We start from the raw sequence: 19,915 nt of genomic DNA, 5'->3' as shown, positions 1-19,915 counted from the left end.
GGCCTGGCAGCAGCATGAGGAGTCGGTACAGGGGCCCATGGCAGATTACGGGCCTGGCAGCAGCAATGGGAGGCCCGTAATCTGCCAGCACCCTATGACAAAATGGAACCCACCAGCAGTGTGAGGAGACCTGAAAGTGGCACATGGCAGAGTGTGGCGATGGAGACAGCAGCAATGGGAGGCCGTACAGAGACCCATGAGACACTCTGGACCTGGCAGCAGCATGAGGAGTCGGTACGGGGGCCCATGGCAGATTACGGGCCTGGCAGCAGCATGAGGAGTCGGTACGGGGGCCCATGGCAGATTACGGGCCTGGCAGCAGCAATGGGAGGCCCGTAATCTGCCAGCACCCTATGACAAAATGGAACCCACCAGCAGTGTGAGGAGACCTGAAAGTGGCACATGGCAGAGTGTGGCGATGGAGACAGCAGCAATGGGAGGCCGTACAGGGACCCATGAGAGACTCTGGACCTGGCAGCAGCATGAGGAGGCGGTACAGGGGCCCATGACAGATTACGGGCCTGGCAGCAGCATGAGGAGTCGGTACGGGGGCCCATGGCAGATTACGGGCCTGGCGGCAGCAATGGGAGGCCCGTAATCTGCCAGCACCCTATGACAAAATGGAACCCACCAGCAGTGTGAGGAGACCTGAAAGTGGCACATGGCAGAGAGTGGCGATGGAGACAGCAGCAATGGGAGGCCGTACAGGGACCCATGAGAGACTCTGGACCTGGCAGCAGCATGAGGAGGCGGTACAGGGGCCCATGACAGATTACGGGCCTGGCAGCAGCATGAGGAGTCGGTACGGGGGCCCATGGCAGATTACGGGCCTGGCAGCAGCAATGGGAGGCCCGTAATCTGCCAGCACCCTATGACAAAATGGAACCCACCAGCAGTGTGAGGAGACCTGAAAGTGGCACATGGCAGAGTGTGGCAATGGAGACAGCAGCAATGGGAGGCCGTACAGGGACCCATGAGACACTCTGGACCTGGCAGCAGCATGAGGAGGCGGTACGGGGGCCCATGGCAGATTACGGGCCTGGCAGCAGCAATGGGAGGCCTGTAATCTGCCAGCACCCTATGACAAAATGGAAACCAACAGCAGTGTGAGGAGACCTGAAAGTGGCACATGGCAGAGTGTGGCGATGGAGACAGCAGCAATGGGAGGCCGTACAGGGACCCATGACAGATTACGGGCCTGGCAGCAGCATGAGGAGGCGGTACGGGGGCACATGGCAGATTACGGGCCTGGCAGCAGCAATGGGAGGCCCGTAATCTGCCAGCACCCTATGACAAAATGGAACACACCAGCAGTGTGAGGAGACCTGAAAGTGGCACATGGCAGAGTGTGGCGATGGAGACAGCAGCAATGGGAGGCCGTACAGGGACCCATGAGACACTCTGGACCTGGCAGCAGCATGAGGAGTCGGTACGGGGGCCCATGGCAGATTACGGGCCTGGCAGCAGCAATGGGAGGCCCGTAATCTGCCAGCACCCTATGACAAAATGGAACACACCAGCAGTGTGAGGAGACCTGAAAGTGGCACATGGCAGAGTGTGGCGATGGAGACAGCAGCAATGGGAGGCCGTACAGGGACCCATGACAGATTACGGGCCTGGCAGCAGCATGAGGAGGCGGTACGGGTGCCCATGGCAGATTACGGGCCTGGCAGCAGCAATGGGAGGCCCGTAATCTGCCAGCACCCTATGACAAAATGGAAACCAACAGCAGTGTGAGGAGACCTGAAAGTGGCACATGGCAGAGTGTGGCGAAGGAGACAGCAGCAATGGGAGGCCGTACAGGGACCCATGACAGATTACGGGCCTGGCAGCAGCATGAGGAGGCGGTACGGGGGCCCATGGCAGATTACGGGCCTGGCAGCAGCAATGGGAGGCCCGTAATCTGCCAGCACCCTATGACAAAATGGAACCCACCAGCAGTGTGAGGAGACCTGAAAGTGGCACATGGCAGAGTGTGGCGATGGAGACAGCAGCAATGGGAGGCCGTACAGGGACCCATGAGACACTCTGGACCTGGCAGCAGCATGAGGAGTCGGTACGGGGGCCCATGGCAGATTACGGGCCTGGCAGCAGCAATGGGAGGCCCGTAATCTGCCAGCACCCTATGACAAAATGAAACCCACCAGCAGTGTGAGGAGACCTGAAAGTGGGACATGGCAGAGTGTGGCGATGGAGACAGCAGGCAATGGGAGGCCGTACAGGGACCCATGACAGATTACGGGCCTGGCAGCAGCATGAGGAGGCGGTACAGGGGCCCATGACAGATTACGGGCCTGGCAGCAGCAATGGGAGGCCCGTAATCTGCCAGCACCCTATGACAAAATGGAACCCACCAGCAGTGTGAGGAGACCTGAAAGTGGCACATGGCAGAGTGTGGCGATGGAGACATGGGCCCCCGGGCCACGCTTGACTTTCTGGCCACATAGTCGACATACGGCTACGTTTACTTCCTCGGGCGGCTTGACGAAAAATTGCCACACCGCCGAGTAGGAAACTTTGCCCCCGCTACTCCTCACTGGCTGACTGCTACTTCCTCCGTGCACACCGGCACCACTACTGGCCGTGGTGGTAGGCTGCAGTGGAGCTGGTGCTCTACTCCGTGGCCGTTTGCCTCCACTGACACTGCTGCGACCCTGCTGCCTCCTGGGCAACCCACCGACTGTTTTGCTCGCTGCCAAGCTGGCACCCTCTTCTCCTGATGATGCGGAAACAATAGCCTGATGACGACGAGGCTGCCAAGTGCGATCAGCCTCATCATCATCAATTAGGGTCTCCGCCTCACTACTAGCCCCCTCGGCTGCGTGTGGGTCAGGAGACAGACCTGTCTCTAGACCGGCTACCGAGCCACTCTCCTCGCCACTACTTCTTCGCCTGGCTGCTGAAGAGGCGGATGTCTCCCCCCGTTCCTGACCGCCCTCTGTTAGCTCTTCCTCACTGTACAGTGGGGCTGAGCCCACAGCATGCGATACTTCGCTTGGTGAGGGAACACCAAAGGACAGGGGCAGGTAGAGGACACGTGATTTCAGTGGGCTTGCTCCCGGGCCATGCCAACTAACGGTTGTGTCTGACGTACCCACCGACCGTTGGCTGTAGGTGTCAGAGGTGACCTGGGAAGAGGAAGACGACCGAGCCAACCAATCTATGACGGCAGGGTTGTCGGTGGAGACACGACCGCTGGATGACACCGGGAGCACTGGCCTCTGGCTGCGACTAGTGCTGCCTCGACCCCTTCCTCTGCTGCCACGTCTGCTCGCTCCTGAAACATTGCCTCCTCTGCCACTCCTCTGCGTGTTGTCTGACATACTCTTTAATTCAACGATTCTGTGTCCCTGAGTAACGATTCTGTGTCCCTGAGTAACAATTCTGTGTCTGTCCCTCAGTAACAATTCTGTGTCCCTCAGTAACAATTCTGTGTCCCTCAGTAACAATTCTGTGTCTGTCCCTGAGTAACAATTCTGTGTCCCTCAGTAACAATTCTGTGTCTGTCCCTGAGTAACAATTCTGTGTCCCTGAGTAACAGTTCTGTGTCCCTGAGTAACAATTCTGTGTCCCTCAGTAACAGTTCTGTGTCCCTGAGTAACAATTCTGTGTCCCTGAGTAACAATTCTGTGTCCCTCAGTAAAAATTCTGTGTCTGTCCCTGAGTAACAATTCTGTGTCCCTGAGTAACAATTCTGTGTCCCTCAGTAACAATTCTGTGTCCCTGAGTAACAATTCTGTGTCCCTCAGTAACAATTCTGTGTCTGTCCCTGAGTAACAATTCTGTGTCCCTGAGTAACAGTTCTGTGTCCCTGAGTAACAATTCTGTGTCCCTCAGTAACAGTTCTGTGTCCCTGAGTAACAATTCTGTGTCCCTGAGTAACAATTCTGTGTCCCTCAGTAAAAATTCTGTGTCTGTCCCTGAGTAACAATTCTGTGTCCCTGAGTAACAATTCTGTGTCCCTCAGTAACAATTCTGTGTCCCTCAGTAACAATTCTGTGTCCCTCAGTAACAATTCTGTGTCTGTCCCTGAGTAACAATTCTGTGTCCCTGAGTAATAGTTCTGTGTCCCTGAGTAACAATTCTGTGTCCCTGAGTAACAGTTGTGTCCCTGAGTAACAATTCTGTGTCCCTGAGTAACAATTCTGTGTCCCTGAGTAACAATTCTGTGTCCCTCAGTAACAATTCTGTGTCCCTCAGTAACATTTCTGTGTCTGTCCCCGAGTAACAATTCTGTGTCCCTCAGTAACAATTCTGTGTCCCTCAGTAACAATTCTGTGTCCCTCAGTAACAATTCTGTGTCTGTCCCTGAGTAACAATTCTGTGTCCCTGAGTAACAGTTCTGTGTCCCTGAGTAACAATTCTGTGTCCCTGAGTAACAGTTCTGTGTCCCTGAGTAACAATTCTGTGTCCCTCAATAACAATTCTGTGTCCCTCAGTAACAATTCTGTTTCCCTCAGTAACAATTCTGTGTCTGTCCCTGAGTAACAATTCTGTGTCCCGGAGTAACAGTTCTGTGTCCCTGAGTAACAGTTCTGTGTCCCTGAGTAACAATTCTGTGTCCCTGAGTAACAATTCTGTGTCCCTCAGTAACAATTCTGTGTCCCTCAGTAACAATTCTGTGTCTGTCCCTGAGTAACAATTCTGTGTCCCTCAGTAACAATTCTGTGTCCCTCAGTAACAATTCTGTATCTGTCCCTGAGTAACAATTCTGTGTCCCTGAGTAACAGTTCTGTGTCCCTGAGTAACAATTCTGTTCCCTGAGTAACAGTTCTGTGTCCCTGAGTAACAATTCTGTGTCCCTGAGTAACAATTCTGTGTCCCTCAGTAACAATTCTGTGTCCCTCAGTAACAATTCTGTGTCTGTCCCTGAGTAACAATTCTGTGTCCCTGAGTAACAGTTCTGTGTCCCTGAGTAACAATTCTGTGTCCCTGAGTAACAGTTCTGTGTCCCTGAGTAACAATTCTGTGTCCCTGAGTAACAATTCTGTGTCCCTCAGTAACAATTCTGTGTCCCTCAGTAACAATTCTGTGTCCCTCAGTAACAATTCTGTGTCTGTCCCTGAGTAACAATTCTGTGTCCCTGAGTAACAGTTCTGTGTCCCTGAGTAACAATTCTGTGTCCCTGAGTAACAGTTCTGTGTCCCTGAGTAACAATTCTGTGTCCCTGAGTAACAATTCTGCGTCCCTCAGTAACAATTCTGTGTCCCTCAGTAACAATTCTGTGTCTGTCCCTGAGTAACAATTCTGTGTCCCTGAGTAACAGTTCTGTGTCCCTGAGTAACAATTCTGTGTCCCTGAGTAACAATTCTGTGTCCCTCAGTAACAATTCTGTGTCCCTCAGTAAGAATTCTGTGTCTGTCCCTCAGTAACAATTCTGTGTCCCTCAGTAACAATTCTGTGTCTGTCCCTGAGTAACAATTCTGTGTCCCTGAGTAACAGTTCTGTGTCCCTGAGTAACAATTCTGTGTCCCTGAGTAACAGTTCTGTGTCCCTGAGTAACAATTCTGTGTCCCTGAGCAACAATTCTGTGTCCCTGAGTAACAATTCTGTGTCCCTCAGTAACAATTCTGTGTCCCTCAGTAACAATTCTGTGTCTGTCCCTGAGTAACAATTCTGTGTCCCTCAGTAACAATTCTGTGTCCCTCAGTAACAATTCTGTGTCCCTCAGTAACAATTCTGTGTCTGTCCATGAGTAACAATTCTGTGTCCCTGAGTAACAGTTCTGTGTCTGTCAGGAATGGACTGGCCAGCAATGGTGGGACTCACCTGCCTTTTGATCTGCAGTACCAGGGCTGGCCAGCGGGTGCTCCCAGCAATCAGAGACTCAACCTTTCAGCCAGCTAACACCTGGAACTGATGATACTGGTGTATTTAAGGGATGGCCAGACTTGCAGACTCTGCCTTGGTGTTGTGTTTGTCCTGGGCCCTGTATCTGTCCTGTATCCTGTTTCTGTTCCTTTGCTACCTGTTCTGATCCCTGGCTTGTGACCCTGACCATCCCTCTGCCTGACCCTCTGTACTACGCTGCTTGCTACCTGTTCTGATCCCTGGCTTGTGACCCTGACCATCCCTCTGCCTGACCCTCTGTACTACGCTGCTTGCTACTTGCTGAACCTGGCCTGTGACCCCGACCATTCTCCGCTTGCTCCCCCTGTACCTACCTGCCCTATTGATATTGACCCGGCCTGCCTGACGACGCTTGCTTGTATGTACTGTTATCTGTGGGTGGTTGGTTTGTTTGCACTGTATTATGTTTAGTATTGCACTGCGTTTATGTTTGTATTGTTAGTGTTAATAAATTACATTGTTAATCACATATCTGAAGTCTGCGTTTCCCTGCTTCAGTCACACACCTCTGGTCATACCTGGGAGCCCTGACATTACACCAAGGCCAATCCTGACCAGAAGTGGCTGCACAGGGAAGCCATCTTGGCTTGTTGATGGGAAGCATGGATCTGGATGAGGTTGCGTATTTATACCTGCTAGTGTTTGATGACAGGGAGTATGCTTATCAAACTCTGAAGGAGTATACCCGGGATGAACTGCTAGAATGTATACGGCTCGCTCATGTTCTAGTAGATCAGGGCACAGAGTTCTCTGAGGTGCAGCCTTTGATTGAGGTTTGTGCAGAGTTGGTTTCATCTGGTACCCCCGAATGCAGGGATGAATTTTTGCCACCATTTAGTGCAGACCAGGTAGAGTCCCTGGTGTGGTTATTAGAGGATGATGTGGGTTACTTTCTGGAGCGTTATTCCACATGTTCACCACAGACACTAAGAGATTGTATAAACGCAGTGCAGTCATTGACCAGACAGGCTTTGTGTAAGCTCAGCTTTGTTCAACCCATACTGCAGACATGGACAGACTTGTTGCACCCAGCCTCAGTCAGCTTACAAAAACCCAGTCCTGCTTCTAACTCTACTCCTGTATTCCCACCAGCTCCTCCAGTTACAGCCCAGTATACTTGGCTATCTACCGCTTGTCAGTACCCTGTTCCCACTCACTGCACCTATCCTGCCTTTAACCCTGTAAAAAAGCCCTCTGTAGCAACTGCTCCCTCTCCTGTTCCATCCTCCAGTTCTTCTCTGTCTCCAGCTGCTCCATTCGTTTGCAGATCTGCGTTTACTTGCAGTGCTCCAGTAGTTAAAACCAGAAAAAAGCGAAAATTCTTTCCAACCAATACCATCCTGCCAGTATCCAAACCGGTGAGCCTGCCTTCCGTGGTTCAGCCTGAAGCCTCTACTCAGCCTGAAGCCTCTACTCAGCCTGAAGCCTGTACTCGGCCTGATGCCTGTACGCAGCCTCATGCCTCTCTTCAGCCTGATGCCGGTACGCAGCCTGATGCCTCTCTTCAGCCTGATGCCTGTATGCAGCCTGATGCCTCTCTTCAGCCTGATGCCTCTACTCGGCCTGATGCCTCTACTCGGCCTGATGCCTCTACTTGGCCTGAAGCCTCTACTCGGCCTGATGCCTCTACTCGGCCTGAAGCCTCTACTCGGCCTGAAGCCTCTACTCGGCCTGAAGCCTCTACTCGGCCTGAAGCCTCTACTCGGCCTGATGCCTCTACTCGGCCTGATGCCTCTACTCGGCCTGAAGCCTCTACTCGGCCTGAAGCCTCTACTCAGCCGGACGCCTCTACCCAGCATGATGAACTGATCCAGCCTGACGATCCTATTAGGCCAGTTGACTCGATGCCCGCTGTTGATCCAGATGATCCAGTACCTGATCCGGCGCCCGCCGCCCCGCCTGGGGGCCCGAGACCTGTCGCTCTGCCTGAGGCCCGAGACCTGTCGCACCGCCTGGGGATCCGGCGCCCGCCGCTCCGCCTGAGGGCCCGAGACCTGTTGCTCCACCTGGGGGTCCGGCGCCCGCCGCTCCGCCTGAGGGCCCGAGACCTGTCGCTCCACCTGGGGGTCCGGCGCCCGCCGCTCTGCCTGAGGGCCCGAGACCTGTCGCTCCACCTGGGGGTCCGGCGCCCGCCGCTCCGCCTGAGGGCCCGAGACCTGTCGCTCTGCCTGGGGGCCCGAGACCTGTCGCTCCACCTGGGGGTCCGGCGCCTGCCACTCCGCCTGAGGGCCCGAGACCTGTCGCTCCACCCGGGGGTCCGGCGCCCGCCGCTCCGCCTGAGGGCCCGAGACCTGTAGTTCTGCCTGGGGGTCCGGCGCCCGCCGCTCCGCCTGGGGGCCCGATGCCTGTCGCCCCGCCTGGGGGCCCGATGCCTGTCGCCCCGCCTGGGGGCCCGATGCCTGTCGCTCCACCTGGGGGTCCGGCGCCCGCCGCTCCGCCTGAGGGCACGAGACCTGTCGCTCCACCCGGGGGTCCGGCGCCCGCCGCCCCGCCTGGGGGCCCGATGCCTGTCGCCCCGCCTGGGGGTCCGATGCCTGTCGCCCCGCCTGGGGGCCCGAGGCCTGTCGCTCCATCTGGGGGTCCGGCACCCGCCGCTCCGCCTGAGGGCCCGAGACCTGTAGTTCCGCCTGGGGGCCCGATGCCTGTCGCCCCGCCCGGGGGCCCGATGCCTGTCGCCCCGCCCGGGGGCCCGATGCCTGTCGCCCCGCCCGGGGGCCCGAGGCCTGCCGCCCCGCCCGGGGGCCCGAGGCCTGTCGCCCCGCCCGGGGGCCCGAGGCCTGTCGCCCCGCCCTGGGGCCCGAGGCCTGACGCCCCGCCCGGGGGCCCGGTGCCTGCCGCTCCGCCCGGGGGCCCGATGTGCCTCTGCCCGGAGTCCTGCCCGATGTGCCTCTGCCCGGAGTCCTGCCCGATGTACCTCTGCCCGGAGTCCAGCCCGATGTGCCTCTGCCCGGTGTGCCTCTGCCCGGAGTCCAGCCCGATGTGCCTCTGCCCGGAGTCCAGCCCGATGTGCCTCTGCCCGGAGTCCAGCCCGATGTGCCTCTGCCCGGAGTCCAGCCCGATGTGCCTCTGCCCGGTGTACCGCTGCCCGGAGTCCTGCCCGGTGTGCCAGTCTTTGATATCCCGCCAGTTACCAGACCCGGGCGGTGGAACATTTTTCCCAGCTAGGACTGTTTGGAGCGTCCTGAGGCCGCTCCTTGAGGGGGGGGTACTGTCAGGAATGGACTGGCCAGCAATGGTGGGACTCACCTGCCTTTTGATCTGCAGTACCAGGGCTGGCCAGCGGGTGCTCCCAGCAATCAGAGACTCAACCTTTCAGCCAGCTAACACCTGGAACTGATGATACTGGTGTATTTAAGGGATGGCCAGACTTGCAGACTCTGCCTTGGTGTTGTGTTTGTCCTGGGCCCTGTATCTGTCCTGCATCCTGTTTCTGTTCATTTGCTACCTGTTCTGATCCCTGGCTTGTGACCCTGACCATCCCTCTGCCTGACCCTCTGTACTACGCTGCTTGCTACCTGTTCTGATCCCTGGCTTGTGACCCTGACCATCCCTCTGCCTGACCCTCTGTACTACGCTGCTTGCTACCTGCTGAACCTGGCCTGTGACCCCGACCATTCTCCGCTTGCTCCCCCTGTACCTACCTGCCCAATTGATATTGACCCGGCCTGCCTGACGACGCTTGCTTGTATGTACTGTTATCTGTGGGTGATTGGTTGGGTTTGTTTGCACTGTATTATGTTTAGTATTGCACTGCGTTTATGTTTGTATTGTTAGTGTTAATAAATTACATTGTTAATCACATATCTGAAGTCTGCGTTTCCCTGCTTCAGTCACACACCTCTGGTCATACCTGGGAGCCCTGACAGTGTCCCTGAGTAACAATTCTGTGTCCCTGAGTAACAGTTCTGTGTCCCTGAGTAACAATTCTGTGTCCCTGAGTAACAATTCTGTGTCCCTCATTAACAATTCTGTGTCCCTCAGTAACAATTCTGTGTCTGTCCCTGAGTAACAATTCTGTGTCCCTCAGTAACAATTCTGTGTCCCTCAGTAACAATTCTGTGTCTGTCCCTGAGTAACAATTCTGTGTCCCTGAGTAACAGTTCTGTGTCCCTGAGTAACAATTCTGTGTCCCTGAGTAACAGTTCTGTGTCCCTGAGTAACAATTCTGTGTCCCTGAGTAACAATTCTGTGTCCCTCAGTAACAATTCTGTGTCCCTCAGTAACAATTCTGTGTCTGTCCCTGAGTAACAATTCTGTGTCCCTCAGTAACAATTCTGTGTCCCTCAGTAACAATTCTGTGTCCCTCAGTAACAATTCTGTGTCTGTCCCTGAGTAACAATTCTGTGTCCCTCAGTAACAATTCTGTGTCCCTCAGTAACAATTCTGTGTCTGTCCCTGAGTAACAGTTCTGTGTCCCTGAGTAACAGTTCTGTGTCCCTCAGTAACAATTCTGTGTCCCTCAGTAACAATTCTGTGTCTGTCCCTGAGTAACAATTCTGTGTCCCTGAGTAACAGTTCTGTGTCCCTGAGTAACAATTCTGTGTCCCTGAGTAACAATTCTGTGTCCCTAAGTAACGATTCTGTGTCCCTAAAGTATCTGTGGCCCTAACTCTGTCCCTAATACAGAGAGGTCTGTCTCTCTTGAATGACCGGAGGCAAATGGAGAATTGTAAGATGGCCGCAATTTATAGCTCCACCATTACACAGTGCTGGCTGGCTGGCTGCTGATTGGCTAATGCGATCACATGTCATGAATGAATGCATTATGGGTCAGCGCGCCTTGTCTGCGCGCCTTCCCAGAGATCCCCGCTCCGTCGCCACACATGTCGCCGCCATTTTTGGAAAAATTTCGATTCGTGCATCCGAAGTCTTTGGATTGAATGAGTTTCACAGAATTGCAAAACATGTTTTTGATAATCAGTTTGAAGACAAAATTTGACCTGTTAGAAGCAGAGTGGGCTGACCTAAAACTCTCCATTCAAAATGGACTCTCTTTTATTGAGACTGTGAAAAGATTGAATCAGCAGAAAGAAAGATTCAGCAACATACTCCCTCTGTTCAATTTCTGTGCCGTACTTCCACCAACAACCGCCTCATGCGAACATGGCTTTAGCTACCAAAACAAAATAAAGACAGTCTAACGTTCATCACTGACACTGGAGACTTTGGATGATCTTTTGATGATTGCCATTAATGGACCACCACTAAAAGATTACAATCCAAACACTGCCATTGATAAGTGGTATTTTTCATCAGAAAGGGGACGTCAAGTCTTGGTCCTGCTGTAAAACGAAAATCATAGCAAATATTGATGTGAAACTGGATCCTACTGCTTTTTGGCATCCAAAAAATCATTTTTTGGTGTTTTTTTCTTAATTGAATAGAATGCAATCTTCACACAGCCACTGAAGTGGTATTTTGCATCAGAAAAAGGGTATTACACAAGTCTTGGTCCTGCTGTACAACAAAAACCATAGCAAATCTTGATGTGAAACTGGCTTCCTACTGCTTTTTGTCATCCAAAAAAATGATTTTTTTGGTGTGTTTTTTCTTCATGGAATAGATTGCAATCCACACACAGCCATTGAAGTGGTATTTTGCATCAGAAAAAAGCTCTCTTTTAATAAGATGCTAGAGATAAAAAATGCAAAATGTTTACTATTGGTATTTATTTTATGCAATGTTTTTTGGCCATCAAAGAGGCACTTTTTTCTTTTTTTCTTAATGCACACTTCTCTAAGGTCTCTGCTGGAGATAAAAAATCCAACACGTTTACAGTAACTATTATTCCATGTTTTTTGGCATGTTTTTTCTTATGCTATACTTCTGTAAACTAAACTTACATCTTTTAAAAGAGACTTTAGTTACTAAAATCTCTTTTTAAAGATGCAGGAGATAAACCCAAAAAATGCAAAATGTTCACTACAGGTTTAAAGCTGTAAAAACTGATATTTTGATTGCACCCTATTGCTATTAAGCTATTGCTGTTATGTTTAAATTGACATAATAAAGCTATGTTATAATTGCAGTTTTTTATATTGTGGACTCTTTATTCTAAAGAAAAATGTAATTTCATAAGCTTTAAGGGGGTGTGGTTGGGGGTGGGATGGGGGTGGGGGCGGGGCAGGGCTGGCCCAGGGTTGGGGGCAGACCTGGGCAAGGTTGGGTTGGGCAACTGGTGGAGAGTAAGGTTTGTGCCTGGCTAGTAGGTCTGGACTCGAAATTTTAAACCCTGTTTTACAGTATATGCATATATACAGTATATTGTAAATTCAATTTATCAGCCACACAAGGGCTTTGTCCACAGTTAGAAAAGTGCAGTCTGAGGCCTTTTGGCAGCTTCCAGCACACATGCAGCATTTTAAACAGGTGTCTTTTATCCAAATTCCTTGCTACTCGACCACTGCATTAGGGGCTTCCTGTCTTTAAGCCCTGGTTCACACTGATGCGGTGCAGAGTTTTCAGTACGAATTCCACACCGCATCATCAGAATCTCACTCCGTTCATGCAAACCGCTGCGGGTGTGTATGTTAAGTTAACAACACCCTGAAAGCAGTCCGCAAAACGCGGTGGGATGTGCAGAATCAGATCGCATAGGTGTGAATACCTATGTGATCCGATTCTAGCGCGGAACAAAAAAGGTTCCTGCACTTTTGTGGTACGGGTGCGGTGTGATTAGAGCCATACAAAATGTATGGCTCCAATTGCACCGCACACAAATTGCATGTGATTTGCACAGGAATGCACCGCACATATCTGAACCCAGTGCTGCTTCCTGGAGGTAAGGTTAACCCTTCAGGACCTGAATCACTGTAATCAGAGGATTCCAAATAAGACATTATCAATCTAGAGAGGACAGTGGGTCAGTTCTCTCCTCTGTGATCGGGCTGTCACAGAATGCCTCATTCTACATGGGTGAGTACACCAAATGAACACAAATCATCTCCCTAAAAGGGACAACAAACCAAATATTGGTGAAATACAGTATAGTGCCTGTCCAGGTCCTGTCCTTGGCATCCTATACAATATATATACTGTATATATTATTTCAGTATACTAACATAGCCATTAAGACCATAGTAATTCTCAAAAACTATTTTGTAGCCACTTGCATGAATGGGTGGAGGGAACTAAAGAATGCACCTCATCACCATATAGAAGTCTAGAAAGAAAAAACTGAAGGTAATATAGGCTATAAAAATAATCTGCTAACACATGAATAGGTGCAGACAAAGTGAATAGGGTCATATACTGAAAATATTAAAGCATTTGATGAACCGGTATGGGCTGTTATTACATTATACTAAATTAGTAATATTTTAACCATTTTTATTACCATGTCCTTCAAAATCAGTCCATGTATACTATGGCAAATGAAAACACAAATCAAAATAATAATTGTAAAAAAAGTAAAGGCATTGGTAATAGATACTGGAATACATATCGTTTTGTTCACACTTATGCATGTGTAATATAGTTGACAGGGTTTTTTTATAGCCTATGTTAAATTTTCCCTTTCCAGACTGCAATGTGGTGAACAGGTGCCTTCTTTAGTTCCCTTAGTTTGTGAACATTACTATAGTTTTAAGGTGTTTATAAAGCCTAAACATATTTTACCATCATGCATTCCTTGCATTAAGGTAAAAATTGTTTAGGCACAATAATCACCCCCTCATCCCCCCCCCCACTACACTTACCTGAGCCCTCATTCGCTGTGCACGTCTGCAACTCTTCTCTCCTCTCACTTCCTGATCTAACAGACTTTGCTGGGGCAGCTGGAGCCATTGGCTGTCAATCAAAGCCAGTGACAAGGGAGCGAGGGTCAGGGTCAATTTCTGATGTTTGTGTCTACAGATTAAGACAGTGGGGCTTGGGAGCGAGCACACAGGTGGGCCCCCATAAGAAGTATTTTCCTATGAGGTACTACCAAGACGAGAAGGAGGCAGGAGCATCTGCAGATGAGCCAGGAAGAGGAAGTTCGGTGCCGCTCTGTGCAATTTTATTTCACAGAGCAGGTAAGTATAAACTTGTACGTTATTTAAAAAAGAGATAGATAGATAGATAGATAGATTTTTTTCTCTTTTAACATCTCTACAGGGCTCTTTTTTTCTCAGAGAAAGGGTGCAGGAACTCACCCCCTTCCCCTAGTTCATGCTTGTCTCTGCCCCCGAAACATCCCTAAAACCACCCCCTAGGAACGTCCCCTTTCTCCACCCCTACCCATCTCCTAGCATCAGCCCTTTAGAGAACAAGGAACCAAATAAACTTGGGGGGGGGGGACTATACAAGTAATTTGTATGGAATTTATTAATAAAAAGTCATACAGTAAAATGTACAAAACATTAGAAATATCCAGTGCTTGCCAAAATAAGCTCAGAGGTACTTCCAGTGTGATTTCAACATTCTTGTCATATGTATCTTCTCTGCTTCTCTCCTGGTTTCTCACATTAGAGACATCTCCCATATCCAGCAAAGAGACATCCCCCATATCCAGCAAAAAGACATCTCTGTATCCAGCAAAGTGATACCATTCCAGAAAAAAGACATCCCCTATATCTAGCAATGAGACATCCCCTATATCCAGCAAAGAAACATTCCCCATATCCAGCAAAGAGACAGCCCAATACAGCAAAGAGACATCCCCCATATCTAGCAAAGAAACATCCCCCATATCTAGTAAGGAGACATCCAGCAAAGAGACATCTCCCATATCCAGCAAAGAGACATCCTTTATATCCAGCACAGAGACAGTCCCATTCAGCAAACAGACATCCCCTATTCAGCATAGAGATACCCCCATATCCAGCAGACACATCCCCTATATGCAACAAAGAGACATCCCCTATATCCAGCAAAGAGACATCCCCCATATCCAGGAAAATGACATCCCCATATCCAGAAAAGAGATATCCCTCAAATTTAGCAAAGAGTCAGCCTAATCCAGTAAAGAGACATCCTCATATCAAGCAAAAAGACATCCCCTATATCCAACAAAGAGATATCCCCATTCAGCAAATAGACATCTCCCATATCCAACAAGAAACATCCCCCATACCCTGCAAAAGACATCCCCCATATCCAGTAAAAAGACTTCCCCATATCCAGCAAAGAGACATCCCACATATCCAGCAAAGATAAATTTGCTATATCCAGCAAAGAGACAGCTAAATCCAGAAAAGGGACAGCCCCTCCAGCAGAGAGAAATTCCAATCCAGCAAAGAGATATCCCCATCTGGCAAAGATACATCTCCATATCCAGCAAAAAGACAGCCACATCCAGCAAAGAGACAGCCCCATATCTAGCAGAGAAACAACCCCATTCAGCAAAGATACATCCCTGTCCAGGAAACAGACAGCCCAATCCAGCAAAAAGACAGCCCCCATACCTAGCAAGCAGCCTTCAGGGCCACTCCCCTGGAGTTGGCAAGAGCTGTATAAATATTCGTACTGCTATTTGCATTGCTCCACACATGTTCCAGAGGATTCTACTGCTTTCTGGAAAACAGGAAACAATCAAACCAGCAGCAGCAGAACTAACTAATCACTAGTGTTGGGGTCGATGTTCAAGTGTTCGTCCGTTGAGTGGCCCACAATGCACTGTTCTCTCACAGTGCATTGTGAGAACCTTGATTGACCAAAGTCATGATAACTTTGGCCAATCATGGCTCACAGCTAAGTCCACGCCCCACACTTACACAGTAGCCTTGTATATTGTGATGCTGGAGTTTAGTGGACTTAGTGGTGTGTTAGAAGTGTAGTGTAGTGCAGTGTTGTGAAGAGCAGCGTAGTGGTGTCAGTGAAGTGTTAGTGTATTTTTCAGCACTTCTTCGTCACTGCTGTTACCATTTTTGTTTTGTCTCACTAACGAATGGCTTCTACTGCTGTGTCTCAGCCAATAAGAAGAGAGTGACCAGAGAAAGCCTCTGCTCCCGTGCATTGTGCTGGATCAAGATGGGGCTCAGATAACTATTAGGGGGACTGTGGGGGGAGCAGCACACAGAAGGTTTTTGACCTTTATGCATAGAATGCATGAATGAATAGAATGCATGAAGATAAAAAACCTTCAACCCTTACCTTTAAAGTTCTCGCTTTTAAAAATTTCTTTAATTTCTTCATACAAACCTGAGAGAATAAATCTTTATTTTCAATCACAAATTACAATATGTCATATATCAGAACATTGTTTTCGATGGGAAGGTTTTAGTGGAAATAAATCTCTCTACCCAGAGTCTCATTTTATTCAGTAACAATTGCTGGCAATTATATTACTTTGGTTTTTAATTATTGCAGGCTTCTCAGTGCTTTATTTATCCTGCAAGGGTTGGGAGCAAATCAAAACGTGTACAAATATTCTTACTTCTTAAAGCAAAACTCCAGGTATGTTCTGTATTGCATAGGTATTGCACAGATTGGACCAATGTAAGTATATTCCATACCTGTGGGACTGCTATGGAAGCAGAGAATCCTTGTAGTATTCGCTGCTACTGCTGTAACTGCCGCAGTCTTTGGGTACCCATGCCAAGCATTTGTTCTGTTTCATAGAAACCACTAGGGGTCGCTCACTTGGCATGGCCGCAACTTAGAGAACACCTTGCATTTTTTTCCATGATTGCAAAATATTCTGTGATTTCACAAAATGGAGAAGTGGGACAGTGACATCACAATCTCCACCTCGTCCAATCAGAGAACGCTTGAGGTCAGCATTCCTATGTGATTCAATGAGGCGCAAATTCAAATGAATCAGCTGATATGGCACAAAAAGTAGTGCATGAACTCATTTTAAAAACGTAATGCACCAATCGCATGGCACTGCATTTGTGATCTGCATTTTGGGTATCAATAAGAATATATTGACACCCGCAGCAGATCACACACCCAGTGTATTTTAAACGCAATTCAGTAAATACTCACATAATGTTCTGGTGTGAACAAGCCCTCATAAACGTTTTTTGTCTGAAATTCAGCTTTAGGGATTGCCAATGGGTTTGCCATTAAATAATAAATATGTATGTAGGACTTTTTTTATTCAAAAGTACAATTAGTCTGGTTTTAGAAAAAATAGGCAGACAGCCAATCTAACGTTTACTGCATTTTAAAACTAACATTTCAGATCATATACAGTCCTCTGTCAGAACTGAAATACAATAACTGGTGAAGTCAGCGGCAACTCACAACTTGGCAATGGCTATCCCTCATGGAACTGATGATGTCAGTGGCGATTCAGGACCCAGAAATAACGATCTCTCACAGAACTGGTGAAGTCAGCAATGGCTCAGGACTTGGAAGTGGCAATCTGGCACAGCTGTGACCCCCCATGTCTAACCGTAAACAGGGAGTGTACGGGGCTGCCATCTTGCGTGAGCCATTTCTAATGTGCTTGTATGTATTCTGATATGCAACAGTACATGTGCATATTATAAGTTGAGTTTTTAACTTTGGGCTTTATTTTTAAAATAAATATTCTTATATATACAGAGAGCACTATATATATTCTTCTTTTTTGAGCTTCCTATATACAGTGGGGATCGAAAGTTTGGGCACCCAGCTAAAAATTTGTATTAATGTGCATAAAGAAGCCAAGGAAAGATGGAAAAATCTCCAAAAGGCATCAAATTACAGATTAGACATTCTTATAATATGTCAACAAAAGTTAGATTTTGTTTCCATCATTTACACTTTCAAAATAACTGAAAACAAAAAAATGGCGTCTGCAAAAGTTTGGGCACCCTGCATAGTTAATATCTTGTACTGCCCCCTTTGGCAAGTATCACAGCTTGTAAACGCTTTTTGTAGCCAGCCAAGAGTCTTTCAATTCTTGTTTGAGGTATCTTTGCCCATTCTTCCTTACAAAAGTCTTCCAGTTCTTTGAGATTTCTGGGCTGTCTGTCACGCACTGCTCTTTTAAGGTCTATCCATAGATTTTCAATTATGTTGAGGTCAGGAGATTGTGAAGGCCATGGCAAAACCTTCAGTTTACGCCTCTTGATGTAATCCACCGTGGATTTCGAGGTGTGTTTAGGATCATTATCCATTTGTAGAAGCCATCCTCTCTTTAACTTCAGCTTTTTCACAGATGGCATCAAGTTACCATCCAAAATTTGCTGAAATTTTATTGAATCCATTTTTCCTTCTACTCGTGAGATGTTCCCTGTGCCACTGGCTGCAAAACAAACCCCAAAGCATGATTGATCATACCCCAACAGTTGGACAGAGGTTCTTTTCATTAAATTCTGTGCCCCTTCTTCTCCAAATGTACCTTTGCTCATTCCGGCCAAAAAGTTCAATTTTAACCTCATCGGTCCACAGAACTTGTTTCCAAAATGCATCAGGCTTGTCTATATGTTCATTTGCAAAGTTCAAACGATGATTTTTGTGGTGAGGACGTAGAAGAGGTTCTCTTCTGATGACTCTTCCATGAAGACCATATTTGTACAAGTATCTCTTTATAGTGGAATAGTGTACCACAACTCCAGTGTCTGTCAGATCTTTCTGGAGGGATCGTGCAGTCAAACGTGGGTTTGGAATTGTTTTTCTCACAATCCTGCGAGCTGTTCTGTCTGATATTTTTCTTGGTCTTCCAGATCTTGCTCTAACTTCCACTGTTCCTGATGACTGCCATTTCTTAATTACATTACGAACAGAGGATATTGACATCTGAAAACGCTTTGCTATCTTCTTATAGCCTTCTCCAGCTTTGTGAGCGTCAACTATTTTCAGTTTCAGTTTTCTAGACAACTGCTTAGAAGAACCCATGGTGCTGATTGTTGGGGCAAGGTCAGATGAGTCTGGGCATTTAAAACCTTTGAGATTGACATCACCTGGTCTTCCCAGACGATGATTGAGAACAATCCATGACACTAGCAGGTCTCAGCTTTGCAAAGGGGGCAGTACAAGGTATTAACTCTGCAGGGTGCCCAAACTTTTGCAGACTCCATTTTTTTTTTTCTGTTATTTTGAAAGTGTAAATGATGGAAATAAAATCTAACTTTTGTTGACATATTATAAAAATGTCTAATCTGTAATTTGATGCCTTTTGGAGATTTTTCCATCTTTCCTTGGCTTCTTTATGCACATTAATACAAATTTTTAGCTGGGGTGCCCAAACTTTCGATCCCCACTGTATATAACCACTGAAGCATTCCTGTGGATGGAGATGGACTGAATGGCATCCAGATGCAGCAGAAGGTAACAACACTCCAGGCACATCATATCTTGTTTAAAGGGAAAGTGCATGAGACCTGATTATTGTTGGGTCAAACCTCAGGGTTAGAGTATTGATATGTTGGTGACAGGTTCTGCACAATACAAGTTGAAGTGATCCACAAATATTGTAACAGAAAGAATACAATATTTTGGTACAAGTGGATGAAAATAATAATGGACACACATACAGCATGTATATTTGAAGGACTTTTATTTGATAATTATTGTGGATTTGCATAGTTGATTTGTATAAATCACATATGTGGTATCACATAAGTGCATTTATGGTTTTATTTGTTTTATCCTTCTTGGCACTATTCAATATACACTGCTCAAAAAAATTAAAGGAACACTTTGAAAACACATAAGATCTCAATGGGTAAAAATTTCATGCTGGATATCTATACTGATATGGACTGGGTAATGTGTTAGGAACGTAAGAATGCCCCATCGTTTGATGGAAATGAAAATTAGCAATTTACAGAGGACTGAATCCAAAGACACCCTGAAAATGAAAGTGAAAAAATTATGCAGCAGGCTAGTCCATTTTACTGAAATGTCATTGCAGCAACTCAAAATGGTACTCAGTAGTTTGTATGGCCCCCACGTGCTTGTATGCATGCCTTACAACGTCAGGACATGCCCCTAATGAGACAACAGATGGTGTCCTGGGGTATTTCCTCCCAGATCTGGACCAGGGCATTACTGAGATCCTGGACAGTCTGAGGTACAACTTGGTGGCATCGGATGGACTGAAACATGATATCCCAGAGGTGTTCTATTGGATTTATGTCAGGCAGCGAGAATGGGGGCCATTCAATGGTATCAATTCCTTCATCCTCCAGGAACTGCCTGCATACTC

The sequence above is a fragment of the Staurois parvus genome, unplaced genomic scaffold (assembly GCF_062004578.1).
Source record: "Staurois parvus isolate SC_StPar_1 unplaced genomic scaffold, SC_StPar_1.0 ptg000177l, whole genome shotgun sequence".
Taxonomy (NCBI): Eukaryota; Metazoa; Chordata; class Amphibia; order Anura; family Ranidae; genus Staurois; species Staurois parvus.
The sequence above is the reverse complement of the archived record's forward strand: the minus strand, read 5'-3'. Positions refer to the sequence as shown.